The sequence below is a fragment of the Lepidochelys kempii genome, chromosome 6 (assembly GCF_965140265.1).
Source record: "Lepidochelys kempii isolate rLepKem1 chromosome 6, rLepKem1.hap2, whole genome shotgun sequence".
Lineage (NCBI taxonomy): Eukaryota > Metazoa > Chordata > Testudines > Cheloniidae > Lepidochelys > Lepidochelys kempii.
In genome coordinates this window covers 38,967,083-38,990,153 of record NC_133261.1, presented here as the reverse complement: position 1 = coordinate 38,990,153, position 23,071 = coordinate 38,967,083, and the positions used below count along the sequence as shown (strand labels likewise).

The 23,071-nt window shown below is 41.1% G+C and overlaps 1 long non-coding RNA gene across 2 annotated transcripts in view; it reads left to right on the top strand.

Moving 5' to 3' along the window:
- LOC140913835 (uncharacterized) overlaps window positions 1–22,655 on the top strand; it is a 122,183-nt gene extending 99,528 nt beyond the window's left edge. Inside the window, exons 3-5 of one of the 2 annotated variants that reach the window (XR_012159669.1) lie at window positions 17,997–18,132; window positions 21,482–21,604; window positions 22,578–22,655. This is a non-coding gene — a long non-coding RNA (uncharacterized lncRNA). Of the gene's footprint in view, window positions 1–17,996; window positions 18,133–21,478; window positions 21,605–22,577 lie in introns of both variants that reach the window. The other variant, XR_012159670.1, reaches the window with a different exon arrangement.
- Window positions 22,656–23,071: the final 416 nt, after the last annotated feature.

The window sequence follows — 23,071 nt, the reverse complement described above, 5'->3', positions numbered from 1 at the left end:
TTAAAATCCTATTTAAACTCCTTCCTCCTTTGTGTTCTGTTGCTAGGTGATCTGTTTTGTTTGGTGTACCAGTCTGAATGGTGATACCTCAGTATGTGATTGGTCAGGCGATTACATTTGTTGACATCAAATACTGGCTTACATGGTGGTTGAAAAGAATATCAAGTATCTTTTGTTTCGAATGCTGGCTTCATTTTGTGTAGAGTGGGTGGTAATGTATATGTTTTAACAACGTGTTCAGTACTTCACTGGAAGAAAAACACCAGTGTACAGTAGTAGCCATCATTTAAGGCAGGGCACTTGGTATGCTGTGAGTACACTGAGAACAATGTGTCCATTTCTCAGGTGGTTTTCTTTGTCAGGAGAGATGTTTATACCTTGTCCTTGGAATCACAGAATCATAGAATATCAGGGTTGGAAGGGACCTCAGGAGGTCATCTAGTCCAACCCCCTGCTCAAAAGCAGGACCCATCCCCAATTAAATCATCCCAGCCAGGGCTTTGTCAAGCCTGACCTTAAAAACCTCTAAGGAAGGAGATTCTACCACCTCCCTAGGCAACGCATTCCAGTGTTTCACCACCCTCCTAGTGAAAAAGTTTTTCCTAATATCCAACCTAAACCTCCCCCACTGCAACTTGAGACCATTACTCCTTGTCCTGTCTTCTTCCACCACTGAGAATAGTCTAGAACCATCCTCTCTGGAACCACCTCTCAGGTAGTTGAAAGCAGCTATCAAATCCCCCCTCATTCTTCTCTTCCGCAGACTAAACAATCCCAGTTCCCTCAGCCTCTCCTCATAAGTCATGTGTTCCAGACCCCTAATCATTTTTGTTGCCCTTCGCTGGACTCTTTCCAATTTATCCACATCCTTCTTGTAGTGTGGGGCCCAAAACTGGACACAGTACTCCAGATGAGGCCTCACCAATTTCGAATAGAGGGGGACGATCACGCTCGCTATGCCCCTACTTATACATCCCAAAATGCCATTGGCCTTCTTGGCAACAAGGGCACACTGCTGACTCATATCCAGCTTCTCGTCCACTGTCACCCCTAGGTCCTTTTCCGCAGAACTGCTGCCTAGCCATTCGGTCCCTAGTCTGTAGCTGTGCATTGGGTTCTTCCGTCCTAAGTGCAGGACCCTGCACTTATCTTTATTGAATCTCATCAGATTTCTTTTGGCCCAATCCTCCAATTTGTCTAGGTCCCTCTGTATCCTATCCCTGCCCTCCACCGTGTCTACCAATCCTCCCAGTTTAGTATCATCCGCAAATTTTCTGAGAGTGCAATCCACACCATCCTCCAGATCATTTATGAAGATATTGAACAAAACCGGCCCCAGGACCGACCCCTGGGGCACTCCACTTGACACTGGCTGCCAACTAGACATGGAGCCATTGATGTCACATTGATGTCGGGTTCACTACCCGTTGAACCCGACAATTAGCCAATGTTCTACCCACCTTATAGTGCATTCATCCAGCCCATACTTCTTTAACTTGCTGACAAGAATACTGTGGGAGACCGTGTCAAAAGCTTTGCTAAAGTCAAGATACAATACATCCACTGCTTTCCCTTCATCCACAGAACCAGTAATCTCATCATAGAAGGCAATTAGATTAGTCAGGCATGACCTTCCCTTGGTGAATCCATGCTGACTGTTCCTGATCACTTTCCTCTCATGTAAGTGCTTCAGGATTGATTCTTTGAGGACCTGCTCCATGATTTTTCTGGGGACTGAAGTGAGGCTGACTGTCCTGGAGTTCCCAGGATCCTCCTTCTTCCCTTTTTTAAAGATTGGCACTACATTAGCCTTTTTCCAGTCATCCGGGTCTTCCCGCGTTCGCCACGAGTTTTCAAAGATAAAGGCCAATGGCTCTGCAATCACAGCCGCCAGTTCCTTTAGCACTGTCGGATGCAACTCATCCGGCCCCATGGACTTGTGCATGTCCAGCTTTTCTAAATAGTCCCTAACCACCTCTTTCTCCACAGAGGGCTGGCCATCTATTCCCCATGTTGTGATGCCCAGCGCAGCAGTCTGGGAGCTGACCTTGTTCGTGAAGACAGAGGCAAAAAAAGCATTGACTACATTAGCTTTTTCCACATCCTCTGTCACTAGGTTGCCTCCCTCATTCATTAAGGGGCCCACACTTTCCCTGGCTTTCTTCTTGTTGCCAACATACCTGAAGAAACCCTTCTTGTTACTCTTAACATCTCTCGCTAGCTGCAGCTCCAGGTGCGATTTGGCCTTCCTAATTTCATTTCTACATGCCTGACCAATATTTTTGTACTCTTCCCTGGTCATATGTCCAACCTTCCACTTCTTGTAAGCTTCTTTTTTATGCTTAAGATCCGCTAGGATTTCACCGTTAAGCCAAGCTGGTCGCCTGCCATATTTACTATTCTTTCGACACATCGGGATGGTTTGTCCCTGTAACCTCAACAGGGATTCCTTGAAATACAGCCAGCTCTCCTGGACTCCTTTCCCCTTCATGTTAGTCCCCCAGGGGATCCTACCCATCCGTTCCCTGAGGGAGTCGAAGTCTGCTTTCCTGAAGTCCAGGGTCCGTATCCTGCTGCTTACCTTTCTTCCCTGTGTCAGGATCCTGAACTCAACCAACTCATGGTCACTGCCTCCCAGATTCCCATCCACTTTTGCTTCCCCTACTAATTCTTCCCGGTTTGTGAGCAGCAGGTCAAGAAAAGCTCCTCCCCTAGCTGGCTCCTCTAGCACTTGCACCAGGAAATTGTCCCCTATGCTTTCCAAAAACTTCCTGGATTGTCTATGCACCACTGTATTGCTCTCCCAGCAGATATCAGGAAAATTAAAGTCACCCATGAGAACCAGGGCATGCGATCTAGTAGCTTCCGCGAGCTGCCGGAAGAAAGCCTCATCCACCTCATCCCCCTGGTCCGGTGGTCTATAGCAGACTCCCACCACTACATCACTCCTGTTGCTCACACTTCTAAACTTAGTCCAGAGACACTCAGGTTTTTCTGCAGTTTCGTACCGGAGCTTTGAGCAGTCATACTGCTCCCTTACATACAGTGCTACTCCCCCACCTTTTCTGCCCTGCCTGTCCTTCCTAAACAGTTTATAACCATCCATGAAAGTACTCCAGTCATGTGAGTTATCCCACCAAGTCTCTGTTATTCCAATCACATCATAGTTCCTTGACATCACCAGGACCTCCAGTTCTCCCTGCTTGTTTCCAAGGCTTTGTGCATTCGTATATAAGCACTTGAGATAACCTGCTGATCGCCCCTCATTCTCAGTATGAGGCAGGAGCCCTCCCCTCACAGACATTCCTGCCTGTGATTCCTCCCAGTATCCCGCTTTCCCACTTACCAAAGGGCTTTGGTCTCCTTCCCCCGGTGAACCTAGTTTAAAGCCCTCCTCACTAGGTTAGCCAGCCTGCTCGCAAAGATGCTCTTCCCTCTCTTCGTAAGGTGGAGCCCGTCTCTGCCCAGCACTCCTCCTTCATGGAACACCATCCCATGGACTTATTTCCTGGCCTTATTCTCCCCTCCAGGACTGAAAAGCAGCGTAATAACTGTTTGTAGACTAACTAAAGAACTTATCATCAAAAGCAAGAAATGCATGCAGCCCATTACAAGTTCAACCTAAACAAGTCCGGATACCTAGTTTGTCTCTGAAATTAAACGAATGTTTATGAAATGTGTAAAAGATCTATTTCAGAGATGTGTCTAAATAGGACCCTCCCCTAACAATGACTGCAATACAGAGGGTCAACATTTACATTGTTGTTTTTTCTTACCTTAGATAAGGTGATTCAACCCTCTCATTGTTCATGTAACATCCCCACACCTGAACAAGCTTCTCAGTAGGTTTCACTTCTTTTCACTGGTCTCTGCTTCAGTCTGTTTTCCCTAATGTCCTTTTCTAAATCCTTTTCCTATTGCCAATCATCACTCTTCCCTTGGCATTTTTATTCTTTCTCTCCATCTCTACTTTACCATTTCCCATGCTCTTCTCTACCAGCGCCTCATGCCAGTAGCTTTATTTAACACTTCTAGCATCATATGCCAGTAACATAACTAACACTAGATGCTGTCTCTCTCATTCAAACAAGAGACCAGGTTGTCCTGGATAATCTAAATGTTGTGATGTTTATTGAATGCAGAAAATCCCAAATCCCTAACTCTGTTTACCCTTCTTTCTCTCTGTCCCCCTGACTTTGTGTTCTTCTCTTTCTAGCTTTATATATTTAAAATGTTAATAAAGTTATTAATGATCTACTGATCACACAGAGTTCTGAGCTGTTCTAGGAGTAATTAAATGCCTCCATGTTTATTCAGGAAGTTGCATCCCTGAGTGTATCTAATAGTTTAAGTTTAAAATAATTCCCCAGAGTTTCACTTGTTCTTCACACTAGAATATGGTCCTGAACTACATAGTTTACCATTAGGCAGATTAGGCTATGCTTTTTCCAGATAGGAAGCTCCTAACAGAAGTATGCACACACAAACTAAAATACTGATTTTTAGGAATAGCTAGTTGACAAACATGGAAAAAATATTGTCCCATTTATCAATGCTTCTTTGAAGTAAGGGACATCAAATCCTGAGAAAAGTAATAAATTCTTTAAATATCAGGTGAGATCCTGAGTGGAGAGGCTGACTTGGTAGGTGTCATCAAGATGTCAGAGAAATTCTCAAGAAAATTAGAGTTAATTTCTATTGCCAGTGTCAGCCCTTAAATATATTCTTTCTTATACTAAAAATGAAACTTAGATCTTAAAAAATTCCCTATGAAAAGTGAAGAGATTTAAACTCAAATTTAAGGCATCTTGATGACTCAGAGGATTTAGGAATAGGCTATGGAGCTTTTCACCGCTAGGTCACTCTCTTGAATCTAGCCCAGTTTGGTAATAGTTAAGGGTTACGATTGTAAAATGCCTGTCAGTGGCTTATTTGTGGACCCTCTGTGTCCTTGTAGATAAGTGGCCACATCACAATTGGCGTTAATTTGTATAAATGACATAGCCAAGAGAACTAGGACCAAATGATCATGAAAATTTAACAACCTTTCACGCCAACACAGAGTCTCAGTATCATTAGTCACATAGTGTGGGGGAACTTGCAGTTCTATTACCTTTTCCATTCCTCTTGAGTGGCTAAATAGAAGAATTCCATTTTCAGGATTAACGGTCCAGTCCCTTTTTTCCTGAATTTGGAGTCTCTCTCTCCAATGAATCCCAGGATGCTGAAAACCTTTAACCACATATGTGGCATGTGACATATCAGGTATGTGGGAGGCATCATGTGATGGGGCATATGGGTACCTTTGAAACCATCCCCATGTGATATAATTTCACAGATACTGTTGTGGGATACAACAGTAAAAGGATTAATCTTTTTTGTGTATGTGCTGACAGTTGTAATATCTATTTTTGATTATACTGTAAATTGCCAATTACAGTTTTGATTATTTCATTGTTATTATTTGATTAGTAACTAATAGCTTCCTTTTGGTTCATGTAACTTCCTGGCAAATAACAAGTTTTCTGAACACTTGTCTTTGCAGGCACCAGTGCAATCCATATGTCTCCTGTGCAAATAACTAAACACAAAGGAAGAATAGGTCTGATGTACAAGGTGTTGAAAAGAATAGATAAAACTCAACTCTTAAAGGTACAGTGCAGTCTGAATTACTCGATTGGATGTATCTGCCCTGCCTTTAATCACAATTGTCCTAATTCAAAAATAAAGAAATAGAAAACTTATACATGCATGTCAGGAGTAAGCAATGGGCAACAGAAAGATTACACATTTAAAAAGAAAAAAGAAAAAAAGGAATGAGCCGTGAGAATGACACAGCCTCTTAAGGTGCCCCCATTTTGTTGACCTATAGGATACAGTGCAAAGCCACTCTCTTCACCCTATGTCATTGCTTGTTGATTCTGATATGCAGTCTAAAATTGACACTAATGAGGTTTTTTCAAGCGATTTTACTGACTTGCCCATTAGATTGTCTCAATGCATGTTACAAATTAAATAAGCCATAAAAATTAAGACTGATGTCCAAAATATAATATAAGGCCAGCCAAATTAGGACTCCCCCTCCATCCCATACTTTCAGCCCACCTTCTTAGTAGAAGAGAAAAGATAAGACTTGGAGAATAACTTGTCTATTAGGAAATCTATTGATATTTAAGTGAACCAATGGGGAAGTAAGAGGACTTTTCACTTAGAAGTCCCTGCCTTCAGCCCCTTTCTAAATATGACAGTAGGCTCTTTGCTCATCTACTCCAGTTGTAGCAAATCATATGTCTGAGAGAGAAGGTGGATTTGAGAGAGGCAGTCTTTGAGGTATTTTGATCTTTTTAGGAATTTAGAGGTTAAAAATAAAATCTTATGTTTTATCTGGAATGGACTGGAAGTCAGTGCAGGTCATTAAACATATGTGTAATATATTCACTGCAAGAAATCCTGCCAAATGAGTATTTTGGTTGCTATTGAGTAGAAATAATAAAGAGATCAAAATGACACATGTATGACATACATTAAGGATTTTGTTAAATGATTAAATCTTACCTCCTTTGTTCACTTATTGTATATTTGTACCATCCCAAGTACAATGGGATGCTGATTACTTGATGCGTCTTAGAGGCACTACTGTAATATAAATAATTAATCATATAAATTAAAAAGTGAAGAGACAGAAAAAGTACATAAAAACAAAATTAAAAAAGCATTTGAATATAACTGCTGTCTGTCTTTCTCAACTTTAGTCTACAAAACAAAGCCTTTCTGTATTTGAACTGAAGAGAACTCAGAACTAATTTCCTACTAAGTCTAAAGAATATATAATAAAATTCCATACTACAGCTTCCACACATTTCTTTCCTGCTTCATAAATGAAGAGCGCTATACAACTTGTGTTTAATGTTCCCTTTTGAGAACTGGTCACATGTTTGGTGTAGTTCATGAACATGTCAGGACAGGTCAAATGTGGAGATGTAGTGCTTAAGAAACTGCCAACTAAGGGGAAAAAATAAACTGGCTCAATTTCTGAATTGACCCAATCCCCTAAGGAAACGAGACAATAAGCCATACTCATGAATATATTGGCACAATTCTTATGGCAGATGAGCCTTTAAAATATTGACATTCAAACTAACTATTAACTAAAAACTGTTAAATTAATTAGACTCCTTTCAAAACATCACAGTTGCCACTTGTTAATAAATGTTAGGTAATGGTTCTGAACTTTATTAAAGAGAAAAGTAATTAAAATGAGTTAATTAAGCTTTTTAATAAACTATCTTACCATCGTTTCTCTTTACATGTTTTGCGGGTTTGGGGACTTGCCTTGTGTTTTCTCTTAAAATAAGTATATTTTCTGCCTCTGTAGCATACTGTTAGGGACTTCTTGTTCTTCATTTTCTATTATAGGGCTAATTCAGCATTATATTTGCTATCTATGTTGGTGAAGTCATTAAGGCATATCCAACTATTGATATCACTTATGTAAATATGGTGTCACACACACACAGAGTCTTTGTAGAGCTCCCCCCAACCAGCTGTACAATCCCCAGGCTGTTGTGTTTGGAGCCCACCTCACTGGGCTGTGTATGCTCTTTAAGCCTCCTGAGCATGAACAGAGTCCAGACACTCTCCCTGACTGGGGTCTGTAGGCACACTAGATTCTGTGCCTAGCACCACCTCCCCTCCACCCCCTTCTGAGATCTAGGTCCTCACAGTCCAACTTCCCATCCCCTGGGTCCAGTACTGACCCCTCAGACTGCCCTGTAGCTTAAATATACTCTCTCTAAGAACTCCAGCCATATGGGCACTCTGGAATTACAGTTTAACTCTGCAGGGGCATGTGACAATGAAAGAAAACAGGCACACAGACAGACTTTGCACAGGATTCTAAAACACTATTACTCTTTACTTAGTAGCACAAGAGATGCACAGATCTAGACAAAAGAATAAACACACCTATATGGATTTTCCCTGCCTCCGTTTCCTCACAACTCTGAAGAGTACTTAGGCTTAGGGAGAGTCCTCTGTGGAGTCCAAGATCCTTTTGCAGTTCTTGGCTTCTCTTCATAATTATGGAGCCTCTCTAGGTCAGCTAGTCTTCGCTAACGTTGGCTGGTCCCGCAGTTAAACCCCTCAGCCCCACTACCAAAGGATGCCTGTCGCTTCCCCTCTCCTACCCAAAGTTTCAACTCACCCCTTAACCGTCTGTTTGTTAAACTAAATGGATTGAGCTCTTTTGAGTCTATCACTATGAAGTATGTTTTCCAATCCTTCAGTTATTCTCATGGCTCTTTGCTAAACCCTCTCCAATTTATCAACATCTTTCTTGAATTGTGGATACCACAATTGGACACAGAATTCCAGCAGGAGTTGCACCAGTGCCAAATATAGAGGTAAAATAACCTCTCTCCTCCTACTTTAGATTCCCCTGTTTATGCATCCACAGCGTGTCATACTGGACACTGTGTTCAGCTGATTAATGACCATGACCCTGAAATCTTCTTCAGTGTCACTGCTTCCCAGGATAGAGTCCCCCATCCTGTATGTATGGCCTACATTCTTTGTTCTTGGATGTATACATTTACATTTAGCCATATTAAAATGTGTATTATTTGCTTGTGCCCAGCTTACGACGCATTTTAGATGGCTCTGAATCAGTGACCTGCTCTCTTTGTTATTTATCACTCCCCCAGCTTTCATCTGCAGACTTTATCAGTGATGATTTTTTTATTTTCTTCCAGGTCATTGATAAAAATGTTAAATAGTATAGGGCCAAGATCCAGTCCCTGTGGGACCTTGCTGGAAACACACCTGCTCAATGACAATTCCCTATTTACAATTACATTTTGAGATCTATCAGTTAGCCAGGTTTTAATCCATTTAATGTGTGCCATGTTAATTTTATATTCTAGTTTTTTTAATCAAAATGTATGGTACCAAGTCAAACACCTTAGAGATGTCTAAATATATTATGTCAACACCGTTACCTTCATCAACCAAACTAGTAATCTCATCAAAAAAAGATATCAAGTTAGTTTGACAGGATCTATTTTTAATAAACCTATGTTGATTTGCATTAATTTCCTTACCTTCCTTTAGTTCTTTATTAATTGAGTCCCATATCAGTTGCTCCATTATCTTACCTGGGATCAATGTCAGGTTGACAGGCTTATAATTACCTGAGTCATCCCGTTTTACCCTTTTTAAAACTGTCACAACATTAGCTTTCTCCCAGTCTTCTGAAACTTCTCCTGTGCTCCATTATTGAAAATCAGCATTAACACTCCAGCGAGCTCCCCAGCAAGATCTTTCAAAACTCTTGGTTGCAAGAGATCTGGACCTGCTGATGTTAAAATTTCTAAGTTAGTAGCTTCTATTTTACGTCTTCTAGAGACACTAGTGGAATGGAAAGAGTATTATCACCATATAATGAGACTATATCATCTGTTTTTCCCCAAATATAGAACAGAAATATTTATTGAACACTTTTATCTTTTCTGCATTATTATTGTTAATTCTACCATTTCCATCTAGTAAAGGACCATTGTCAGGATTCTTTTTGTTCCTAATATTTTTTTTTTAAACTCCTTATTGTTCTTAATTCTGCTGGCCATAGATTTCTCCTTGTGACCCTTTGCTTCCCTTATAAGTTTTCTACAGTTCCTAACTTCTGATTTATATTCATTATTATCAGCTTTCCCTTTGTTCCATTTATTAAATATTTAAAAAACATTATAGCTGACTTCAGTTCCCCTCCTCCTCCCAGGTCAGTTTTTTAACCAGGATGGCCTTCTTCCTCAGTTGTGGCTTTTTGTCCATCCAGTAAGGTAGTCTGAAATGATTCCCAATTATCATTTACATTTGTCTGATTAAGTTATTCCTTCCAGCTGATTTGGCTCATAAATGTTTTCATCTTTGTGAAATTGTCCCTATTAAAGCACCAAGTATATATATTTTAAGGGTCTGGACTTTATTCTGCTTGTACACTATAAGTGTGATCACTAACTCCCTGCAGAAAAACTTGGTCAAACTGGTTTCCCAGCTCAGGCAACCTTCTTAGCATACCCATAGTTTGGTGAGAGCACAGTTATTAAGGTTAACAACTCTCCATTGTCCCTGGTCTCTTAAGTAAGTATGACAGCCCCTGACAGCAGATGGTGGATTCTACATCCACACAGAGGCATTCCATGACACAACAATTTCATAATAACTTCATAACATAAACCAGAATGTATAAATTGTATAGAAAGATTCCCCCAAATTGTCTCAGGTCCTCTTTGCTTTGAATTGATTTTTATTTCTGGTATGAAGCTTTCCAATTACTCATTTTCCTTTGGAAGAATTACTTGGTTTGATCTGGTACTTACAGATTACTTAAACTGCCTTTCCTTTCTCATAAGAATTTAGCATGTAGACATCTTTCTGGTTTACAGATTGTACCATGGTTAGTTCAATGACTCTTCACAGACCAAATGCACTTTTGCAAAAGTCTCACAGTTGTTTTAAAGAAATATGTTGATTTTATGTTATTTATGAGATGTAGTGCTATGATGTATTTATAGTGGGGAGGTTACGCAAGTGGTACAAAATAAGGCCTTTATGAAGAGGTAGGATTTTTTCAGAAAAGATTTCCTGATCCTTTCAAGACCTGACAAGATTGCACTCCCCTGTGAAAGGCCTGCCTGTAGAAACTTGTTTCAAGTAAAGCATGTCAAAATGTCCATTGTGTAAATGTGGAGATACCTTGTCTGGAAGGGTTGTTAAAGAGAGAAAAAATGAGAAAGAAAAAAAATAAAAAGTGCATTCATACACTTATTCAAATGTTTTAGCTTCTCATGAGTTCTGAGTTTGTTTATATATTCTAGAGACTTCCTGATAGATTGAGTACTGAGTTAATTTCATATTAGTGACTGAATGTACTTTCTAAAAGTTATTTTTATTGATCCCTCTCCCTGATACCATAGACACAAATACTGTGTCTTCCTGAAAATGTTCATAAGAGGCATGATTGGAGTATAGAAAACATACATTTCAGCCTTCCATTTCCACCCCCAACGTATTGAGAAGATAGGGTGAAATCAACTTAAATGGGGGGATTTCACCCATGATCTCTTCTATGCTCCATGCCACTACAAAACTGTAGACATTAGAATCGTTTCAGCTCGTAGTTGGTTTATTGGCTATAGCTGTTAATTTTACAGATAACCTTTCTGCTATTGCAACTTTCCATGAGCTGAGTCAGGACACAAAAATGTTTTAATTCCCTGTACATCAGTGTTTTTTAAAAGATATGTTCCATCTTTACATCCTGGTAAAATTCTATTCCACCTATACAATCAAGGTCTGGTTTTAAACAAAATGATTTGAACCAATAATGGAGAATGTCTTCTTACAAGGCGTTTTTTGTGTGTGAATATCACATCAGTCTGAAGGGTAAGTTTCAGGAACTTATGTCCATTCCGACACTCTTGAATTTTCAAAAATATAATATATAGCAGTCTCCTTATGCCAGATTTATACCTGAAGTGGTTTCAGACCTCCCCTTAAACCAGTGTTTTTCAAAGTTTGGGTCACGACCCAGTACTGGGTCATGGCATGTAAGGCACTGGGTCGCCTTGCTCAGCACCCGGGGACCCTAGCAGCTCTGGTCAGCACCACCGACCAGGATGTTAAAAGTCCCATTGGCGGTGCTGCCCAGCTAAGGCAGGGTAGTGCCTACCTGTTCCAACACCGCGCTGCACTCCAGAAGCGGCCAGCAGCGGTTCCGGCTTCGGGGGCGGGGAGGCCCATGGGACTCCACGCACTGCCCCTGCCCCAAGCACTGGCTACTGGCCAATGGGAGCTTTGGGGGCTGGGTGTGGTGCCTGCAAACAAGAGCCACGTAGAGCTGCTTCTGGGCCTCCACCTAGGAGCTGGACCTGCTGCTGGCTGCAGGAAGCCTGCCTCTGCACTCTGTCTGCACTGCTGACTGGGAACTGCCAGAGGTAAGCCTGCGCCCCTGCCCCAGCCCTGAGGCCCCCCCAACCCAGGAGCCCTTTCTGCACCCCAAAACCCTCATCCCCAGCCCTACCCCAGAGCCTGCACCCCCAGCCCAAAGCCCTGACCCCCTCCCACAGCCTGAACCCCTCATTCCTGGCCCCACCCCACAGCCCTCACCCCCGCACCTCAACCCTCTGCTCCAGCATTGAGCCCCTCCCACACCCCAAGCCCTTCATTCCCAGCTCCGTTGGGTCGCAGGCATCAACAATTTTCTTCAACTGGGTCCCCAGAAAAAAAGTTTGAAAACTACTGCCTTAAACCAATGTCTTTGCCAGTGTTTTTTCCCTTGTCCTCTTTTGTCCCCAGGCAAGTTAATCAGACATAAATTTGTTGAAAGCTCTCTCCTTATGTGATTAAGACTAAATTTTTTGGAATGAATTGATATTGTTTTTCCTTAGTGGGGAGCTAGAGATGATGTCTAAGTGGGAAATCTAGTATTAAGCAATGCTTTTTAAATCAATTTTGAATTCTATTCAAGCTTGTTATTAAGAAGCAGGAATTACTTGTTTTAAGATCTGTGTACTGAACCTACTGCAGAGGTGGAACCTCTGAGGCTTAGCCTTTAACATGTTCCCATTTTGGAAACATGTAGAATGATTACATGAAGTTCAGTCCATGCCTTTTGATAGCATTGTTTAGACACTGATGATTTAATGGATGCCATCTTTGGCAAAGTGGTTTTACAGTCTCCCTTTCATTGCTATCAGGGTGGATAAAAATCAATGATTTTTTTAAAAAAAAATTGGAATTTTTTTATTTAAATCGGATTTTTGATAGGTTTTTCTCAAAAATCATTTTATCTAAAGATAGTTTTAATTAAGATACATTATAGCTCAAAGATATCTCATTGTGGAATAGGGATTATAAATTCTAATTCTGTAGTATGAGACAATATATTCATGTAAAGTTTAAGAAAAGTTTTGTTAATGAGTTCCAGTAGTTCATGGATTAGGGACCCAATTTTATGGAGTTCCAGGGGCTTCTGTATAGATTATTTAGATTAATCTCTCTATCTACCCAATGGGACTCAGTGCTCAGTCTAGAACAGGGATCAGCAACCTTTGGCATGCAGCCCATCAGGGAAAGCCACTGGCGGGCTGGGGAGTTCACCGCTCCAGGCCAATGGGAGCTGCGGGAAACAGTGGCCAGCATATCCCTCGGCCCACGCCGCTTCCCGCAGCCCACATTGGCCTGGAGCAGCGAACCATGGCCAGTGGGAGCTGCGATCGGCTGAACATGTGGACGCTGCAGGTAAACAACCCGGCCTGGGACAGGCAACTGTCAGTGTGAACACACAACAGCAGTTTTCCTTGGGCACTCTCTGAGCGGCGCTGTAACTGCCGGTGCTGTAACTTTGCCAGTGTTAGACATGCCCCTAGTTGTTTGACTGCTTTGATTTGAGAAATGCAGCTCCAGTTGTGTAGAACTACAGATATAATATACTCTGAGAATTCTAGTTACAGGGAAGTAACCTTGTTTTTACAAAGCATAAGATCTTAAATATACTACACTACTTTACTCTGAGGAAAACTGAAACTGATATATCTGCACTTGCACTTTTAAGCTGTATATTGTGTAAAAAAACTCTGTAGACATTCTCTTGGGGATTTCTGTGTTTTGTCATTTGAACCATATGTAACAAGAACTACAGAAAAAAATCTGCTCAAAGAACATACAAAAGTACTTGGCATGATCCAGCTTTATCCTGGAGACCAGGGCAAAACATCTGAAAGTACAGAAGAACAGAGAATAGCTGCACACAGAGGCACAATTGTAAGCAGTCATTTGAGACATATGTCAACAGCTTCCCACTACAGAAGTCCAATGCTGGGAGGAAATATTGTTTTAATGTAATAATTATGTGGAAGGAAAATAGGTCTGTATTTTCTTTCAGAATTCTTTGAAAAATCAAAAAAATTTAAAATAGAGCAATTATAGAATTGTCACATAAAAAAGCAAATATAAAATTTAATATACAAAGGAATACTCTCTTTTCACTACTGTACTTACAGAATCTCATCATTTATATCCCACTGGGGAAAGTGCTTTTACTTGTTCATCACAATTAAATAACCTATTGATATAAAAATTAAAATGGTGTGCTGCTTATAAATAATAACAGCATAGTTCTTTGAGACAAATAATCCTGCTGTTCAATGAACCTGTCAAAAGCCAGAGAGATTTAAGAAAAGGAAGCAAGAAATAGCAAATGTATAAGGTTAATCATTTGTCAGATGATCCTGTTCCAGAACTGTTGCTTTGTGCCTAAACACTGAAAAAGTGAGTTGTCATATCAGAAGGAAGACAGTTTCTTACATCACTGAAAGGGCTTTTGTGCACAGGGCTGATGACTATATAAACATCATAAAAACATTTCAGTGAGGAGTATCTTTCTAATGGGTGAGTATTACCTGTGTCAATGGAGTGGTATGCCCGTTCAATCAGTCCTGGGGTGGCTGAGAATGTCGGCGCATAGCTAGCACACAGCTCCTTGATCTGCTGTTGCTGCATACACACAAGGGTCATGGAGAGGTTCACCTCTTCCAAGCCACCATCATTTTTTCCTTTGTAGTAGACACCTTCAGGCCACTCAGCGTCATCTCCTCCCTGGGCTGTAAACTGACAAACCTTTAATTCTCTGGAATAAAAGGGCTTTAGATGGTATGGTACACCTTATGTACATATGGTACACCTTAGGCTTTCGGTTTGAGGTGGGAAATGCTATGAGATAATTAACAGCTCCCAGGTGCTCTTGGACCATGAATGGCCCTTCCCACAACGCTTCCATTTTATGGGCCTGGAGCGCCTTTAAGACCATAACCTGGTCTTCTACTTTGAAGGACCACTCTCTGGCATGTTTATCATACCAGGCTTTTTGCTCTTTTTGAGCATCTTTTAGGTTTTCTTTAGCAAGAGCTAAAGAGGTTCAGAGCGTGGTTTGTAGGTTGGTTACAAAGTCCAGAATGTTAGTTCCTGGAGAAGGTGTAAACCTCTCCCATTGCTGCTTCACAAACTGTAATGGCCCCTTTACCTCACGGCCATATACAAGTTCAAATGGTGAAAACCCTAAACTGGGATGTGGTACAGCTCTGTATGCAAAGAGCAACTGCAGCAACACTAGGTCCCAATCATTGGAGTGCTCATTTATGAATTTACGTATCATGGCCCCCAAAGGTCCATTAAATTTCTCCACCAGGCCATTTGTTTGATGATGGTAAGGGGTGGCAACCAAGTGAGTCACCCCATGAGCTTCCCAAAGGCTTTCCATAGTTCCTGCCAGGAAATTAGTTCCTGCATCTGTAAGGATGTCGGAGGGCCAATCTACCCTAGCAAAAATATCTGTTAGTGCCTGGCACACACTTTTAGGCCTGGTGTTGCTTAGAGGTACTGCTTCCGGCCATTGGGTGGCAAAATCCATGAAAGTCATGCTTTTCTCTGGGTGTCTTTTTCAGAAAAGGACCCAGAATATCCACAGCTACTCACTGAAATGGAACTTCAATGATAGGGAATGGCTGAAGAGGGGCTTTGGCCTGGTCTTGGGGTTTTCCCACTCTTTGGTATACCTCACAAGATCAGACATAGGCAGAAACATCCTTGCCCATTCCCTCCCAGTGGAATGACCTCCCCAAACGGTCTTTGGTCCTGTTCACGCCAGCATGGCCACTAGGATGATCGTGGGCTAAGCTCAAGAGCTTTTCCCGGTACTTAGTTGGAACTACCGACTGTCTCTGAGGATGCCAGTTTTCCTGGTGCCCACCAGAAAGAGTTTCCTTATATAAAAGTCTTCTTTCTACAACAAACTGAGATCGATTAGAAGAGTTGAGAGGCAGTGGGTTGCTCCGTGCCTCCGTACAAGCTCTCTGGAGGCTTTCATCTGCTTCCTGTTTGGCCTGGAACAGTTCCCTTCATGCTGGAGGCATCAGTTCCTCACTGGATTGTGGACCTGGGCTTGGTCCCTCTGGAAGCGATGCCGGTGATGGGGCTGTTTCCGTTGATGGTGAACTGCTCTCCGCTGGTGCACTGTGGGGTATTTCAGGCTCTGGCTGAGCCTCTTGTGTAGGGTCATCTGCTGCTGCTGCCAGTGCAGGCTCGGTGGTGCCCTCTGGTGTTGGAGCTCTAGACAGGGTTGCAAGCACTGGACTCAATGCTGTTAATGGTTCTGGTGCTGGTTGCTTCACCAGTTTCTGTTCAGGGACTAGGGTCTCTGGGACTGGATCCACTATGGCCGTTGCAGTCATTGGCAGGGGATCTGGTTCCACCACCTCCATTTGGGTCTCTGGTAACACAGATGGGGCCCTGGTGGAAGGCTCAGGAACAGGGATAGGTGTGGAAGCTTGCTTAATCTGGCTGCGGGTGACCATTCCCACCCTCTTGGCCAGCTTTACCTGGTTGGCCAAGTCTTCCCCCAGCAGCATGGGAATGGGATAATCATCGTAGACTGCAAAAGTCCACATTCCTGACCAGCCCTTGTACTGGACGCGCAACTTGGCTGTAGGCAAATCAAACCGTTTGACACACTGGTGGGGGCAGAATTAGGCCAACAGTGAACATTTTTGAAAAATCCCACCTTATGTGTCAAGGAAACGGGCTTTATAAATGTATGAATTGGACTCCAGTTTGTAGCCTCACAAACTTCTGCCAGTAACATTTTGAAAGAAAGCTCTTGAAGCTGCCATGCCCATTGTGGAATGAACTCTGCAACTTTCTGGCACTAGGACCTGGGTTTCCTCAAAGCAGGCTGTGTTACAGATCTTAGTCCATTTTTGATCATTTCTGAGCAGGATCACTTCCTCATTACCCTTTTCTCTGACGGTCACAAATAGTCTTTCTAGGCAATTTCTTAAAAGCCTTAGTTCTTTTCAAATTGTAATATCAGACTCTCTAGACATCCAGAACATGCAACCTACTGTCTTAGTCATGATATGTGCCTAGGCGTTAGCGGGAAAAATTGGTAACAAAAATAGTTTTTCATGTGGAAATCTGAGACTAAAAGTGGACAAAGCACAATTTTGACTTTGTGAAAAAGACATAAGGCAAGTCTGCCATTAAGTCCTTGTAACTTACTTACCATCCTAACTTGAGTTACTATCAATTAAAATACTACTTTGAATGAGATAAGGGGTTAAGGATTAAAAGAAAGTTCAAAGGCTCAAAAGAAGATTCTTTGAGCCTGATGAGGAGAGGAAAACATCAGGGGAAGATGAATATAAGAATATACATGCAGCAGGCTTTTGGGAAGCTTTTCACAGTAGGATAAAAAAGCACTTACAAATTTGAACCTTGGCCAGTGCAATGATAGGCTATTATGGCAGCAAAATTCACTTTTACATTGCAAAACATAGATTAGACTCTATGATTTCCAAAAAGTAATCAAGGATATGAGAATCTAAACAAGACACTAGACATTTTCCTGGCACTTTAACATAAAGGACTTGTTCTAAAATTAAAAAGAAAGTCTGTGAAATTTTCTGAAGGTAAAGTTTATGAATCCTTAACATGATCCCTAAGAAGTATCTCTCTTTATAAGAATTGCAACCACTGTGTTTTGAATCAGATTAAAAGGAAAGTGCCAATCACATTGCACTAGTCCTCAGTGTACATTTCTGGCTTCAGAATTTCTCACTGCTTTGTCTTTTGTTTACCAGTCCCAGCTGTAAATGTATTTCCTGAACACAGTGCTTTGTAACTTGTTACATACTGGGGAATATCTTCTTTCCTGGTGTACTGATATAACAAATGACATTTCTGTGCATTTTCCAAATGCCTTGTAATGAAATTTGACACACTCAATAAAGGACCAGTATCAACTGTAACTATATAATATCCACTGAAGACCATGGGAGTTTTGTGTGCCACAGACTGCAATATCAAAACCGCTAGCAGTAACCGTTTTACAGGTAACTTCTACCTTCATGCACCACTAACTATTTTGTAATTATTTTTTCTAGCAAACAGTAAGGAAAAAACACAAAGTCAGCTTTAAGGAATCTAAAAATCAGTGAGGTTTTGGAGGAAGATATCCTGGTACAAGAAGTACAACTACACAGACACCAGCGGATTTCAATACTTGAATTCTGGGGAAAGGTATATTAATTTTGTTACAAGAATATGTATATGTATGAATTTTTTATCAACGTTGTGTGACTATATAATTCAACTAGTATACCTTTGTGTTTACAATGGAACACTGTTGTTCCATGGGTTGAAAAATTAACCTCCAATGATAATATACATACATATACGAAAGACCCTATACATTTATATATTATGAACATGTTGGAAAATTAAAGAGAATGTAGTAGCTTTGTTTTTTTGTTTTTGTTTTTTTACAGTCATCATACAGTCTGGATCTAAGCATTAGTTACTTTTATCCTTTAATCCTACTGTCTGGGTTTGTTTATGTAAGATTTATTATATAGCAAGGGTGCGCCAGTTACATAAAAAACAAAAATGACTCTGAGCCAGTGCAAGAATATATAGACAGATTAATTTTTATATGCAACTTTGAGGTATATTTTCCTTTCATTACACAAGGATTTAGGTGCAGTACATAATGTCCCTATGGTCCATGTATCAGGATGACACTGTACTCCAAATTCATTTTGAAATTGCTGCAGATCATTGCAGCCTATTGCACATAGCCTCCTAACTCCAGCATAAGAAAAAGTAACAGCAACTAACTCTATACAGATACCTAAACTACTATCCTAAAATAAAGAGTCATTTAATGTGGTTCATTTAATTACCTGAGTATCTTAAAACACTTCACAGTAATACAGTGTGTTTGCCTTTGTATTTTGTACAATGCCTAGCCCATTAGGGCCCAGTTCTGACTGGGCTCTTGAGCATTATAATGATAGAAAAAAATAAATAATGTGTTAGATATCAATAGTGTAGTGACTGTACAATCAAATGACAGCCATTTTGTTTTGAGTGCTCATATATAGCTTTGTACATTGAAACCAATTTTACTAAGAATAATTATGTTAAGAAAGATACCATAGTTAGTTAGAAGTGCCTTTTTTTCTAAAAGTTATATAGGAAGTTATAACTTCCACTTTGAAAATGTCCTATTAGGACACTCAGTAGTTAGAGGGTGGGTACGCAATATTTCCTGGTACTTTGCATCAGGTAGGTAAAGCACTTGTTTAGTAGATGAACACAAGTCCCAAATCCAGAGACTGGCTTCAAAGCTTTTTCCACAAAGGCTGCTTCAACCAAATGCTAAAGTAGCCCATGTGTACCCTTAAAGCAACCCCACCACTGGAGGAGAACCAAATGATTCTTGCTACAGTGTGGCCTCTGGCATGACACTACCTCCAGACCATGCATGTCCAGCCCTCATCAGAGGCACACAGGAATAGCTTACAGCTGTGTGGCCCCCTGGGATCTAGTCCACTCTCTTTTGCAGCAGACCTGCACTGGTGTGGGGGATCTCTGCAACCAGGAAGGGAGAGTCCAAATATACCTTAATCTGAAAGCAAGTTTTAGTTTAATTTTTCATAGATTTGATTTGGATGCTGCAGCATTAACTGTGAAATCAAGCTAAGATTTATTGTATAGTATCCACCTCATTAGAAAACAAATGTGGATCAACCTTGTGTTCATTGTTCTTTGTGACTTCACTATTTCTAGGCTATTTTTATGGCTGATTTAGAACAACGCTTCCTCAGCTCTCGTCCCCTAAAGCCCCTACTCTACTTGCGCTATATTGATGACATCTTCATCATCTGGACCCATGGAAAAGAAGCCCTTGAGGAATTCCACCATGATTTCAACAATTTCCATCCCACCACCAACCTCAGCCTGGTCCAGTCCACACAAGAGATCCACTTCCTGGACACTACAGTGCTAATAAACAATGGCCACATAAACACCACCCTATACCGTAAACCTACTGACCGCTATTCCTACCTGCATGCCTCCAGCTTTCACCCTGACCACACCACACGATCCATCGTCTACAGCCAAGCTCTGCGATACAACCGCATTTGCTCCAACCCCTCAGACAGAGACAAACACCTACAAGATCTCTGTCAAGCTTTCTTACAACTACAATACCCACCTGCAGAAGTAAAGAAACAGATTGATAGAGCCAGAAGAGTTCCCAGAAGTTACCTACTACAGGACAGGCCTAACAAAGAAAATAACAGAACGCCACTAGCCGTCACCTTCAGCCCCCAACTAAAACCCCTCCAACGCATTATTAAGGATCTACAACCTATCCTAAAGGATGACCCAACACTCTCACAAGTCTTGGGAGACAGGCCAGTCCTTGCCTACAGACAGCCCCGCAACCTGAAGCAAATACTCACCAACAACCACATACCACACAACAGAACCACTAACCCAGGAACTTATCCTTGCAACAAAGCCCGTTGCCAATTGTGCCCACATATCTATTCAGGGGACACCATCACAGGGCCTAATAACATCAGCCACACTATCAGAGGCTCGTTCACCTGCACATCCACCAATGTGATCTATGCCATCATGTGCCAGCAATGCCCCTCTGCCATGTACATTGGTCAAACTGGACAGTCTCTACGTAAAAGAATAAATGGACACAAATCAGATGTCAAGAATTATAACATTCATAAACCAGTCGGAGAACACTTCAATCTCTCTGGTCACGCAATCACAGACATGAAGGTCGCTATCTTAAAACAAAAAAACTTCAAATCCAGACTCCAGCGAGAAACTGCTGAATTGGAATTCATTTGCAAATTGGATACTATTAATTTAGGCTTAAATAGAGACTGGGAGTGGCTAAGTCATTATGCAAGGTAGCCTGTTTCCTCTTGTTTTTTCCTACCCCCCCCCCCCCAGATGTTCTGGTTTAACTTGGATTTAAACCTGGAGAATGGTCAGTTTAGATGAGCTATTACCAGCAGGAGAGTGAGTTTGTGTGTGTATGGGGGTGGGGGGGATGTGAGAAAACCTTGATCTATGCAGGAAATAGCCCGACTTGATTATGTAAAGAGTTGTCACTTTGGATGGGCTAGCACCAGCAGGAGAGTGAATTTGTGTGGGGGGGTGGAGGGTGAGAAAACCTGGATTTGTGCTGGAAATGGCCCACCTGTTGATCACTTTAGATAAGCTATTACCAGCAGGACAGTGGGGTGGGAGGAGGTATTGTTTCATGATTTCTGTGTGTATATAAAGTCTGCTGCAGTTTCCACGGTAAACATCTGATGAAGTGAGCTGTAGCTCACGAAAGCTCATGCTCAAATAAATTGGTTAGTCTCTAAGGTGCCACAAGTACTCCTTTTCTTTTTACTATTTCTAGGGACATTGCAGTTTTACTGGAACATTCAAATGACATGTTATCATGCATAGGTGTACAGCTGGTTCAAAAAATATTTTGCAGTAGGTATATTGTTGCACATCTGTTACTGAGGCTGATTCTTATGTCTGTCCTTATTCCTAGCAGAGGAACAAGACAATCCCAGGAATAGGGGTGAGCTTTGGAGTCTAACCCAGAGAGTATTTCCAGTATTAAGAGCATGATGGTAACTCACCCCATGTACACCCTGAAAGAGTTTTTTCTAGAAAAGTAAGTAAATAGATTGATGGCTTATTTTTAATTGATTAATGGGGAAATTACAGAATAATAAATCCTACAATATTTACTTAGAAAAAATAGTTAGAGGCCAAATAAACTTGTTGCTGTTTTTACTGTTGTGGTCCAGATTTCTTTGAGCTTCTAAATCACAGCACAAAGACACTGTGTCAAGATGCAGATCTATGTGTTTAATGATTAACATCTGCACAGCCTGAAAATGCACACAGCACTGAATAAGCTTCCAAAATCCTGGTCAGAAACTGTAGGGGAACATTACAGGACAATAAATGCCTCCTTTGTTCCACTCCCTTCGGATGTACTCATTGAAACAATATAGTGTGGTTCCTTATTTGAGAACTGAACACTTTAACACTTTTGAAGTCTATGAAAAAACCTGTTATTCCAGTGAACCTGCATCACCTCCATGGGGTACCTCATGGGAAAATACATTTGCCTCCCTGTTTTCCCCTCATTCAGTTTTTCCCATACAATTCTTCACTCGTTTTTCTTTGCTTTTCTCCCTTTTTTAACCTAAAGAAAAAGGCCAATATAGTAAAATGTAAATTTCTGTTATGCCATTGTCTTTGAGAGGAGCACTTATGATGGCTGAATCAAGATTTTCTGGGTTGTTGTTTTTTTCAATGAATAGCCCCCTGACCAGTCTGCATCAGTGGACAGCTGGATTCCCTATTTGTCTTAGTAGTGCCTGGAGTAACAGAATTTTTCATCCTCTGAATAGACAGACACATCCGTAAACCTGTTGTGGCAGGCTCACCTTGATGTTGCTTTTAAGAGCTCTGGGTGAAATTCACCCTTGTTTAGAGGACCCACACAAGGTTTATGTACCACTTTAATCCCACTTAAACCCTATTTTGAGGTCATAGACCCTCTGCACATAGATGAAATTGACCTAAATTTGTGTGAGGTTATCCAACATTTATAGTAATATTTTGCCATTTTATAGGATCTTTCTTACTAGGATTTCAAAGCCATTGACAGACACTAATGAAACCTCACATAACATCCTAGTGATGTCCTTTGGGTAAGTATTATATCCATTATAATATATATATATATATATATATATATATATATATATATATATATATATATATATATATATCCATTTTGTACAGAGAAACTGAGAAATAGAGAAGGTTAAGTGACTTGCCCATGGTGCTACAGTAAGTCATTAACAGAGCCTTCTATTTCTCCCTGTAGTTTTAAAATCATATATTGCTACTTTTAAAAAAATGCTTGTCTTCTCTATTGCTGTTTGTAAAAGACCCAGACAAGCACAAGGGGAAACTAATTAACTGACTACGGGTGTCACAGGCCTTATTGATTGAAAGGGAAGGCACCTGTGGCCACTTGTCTGTTGCTGATTGTGTGGAAAGAAAGGTGCCTGAGCTTCAGAAGACAGTCCAGAGGAGTAGGAGATAGGCTAAAGCTAGAGGA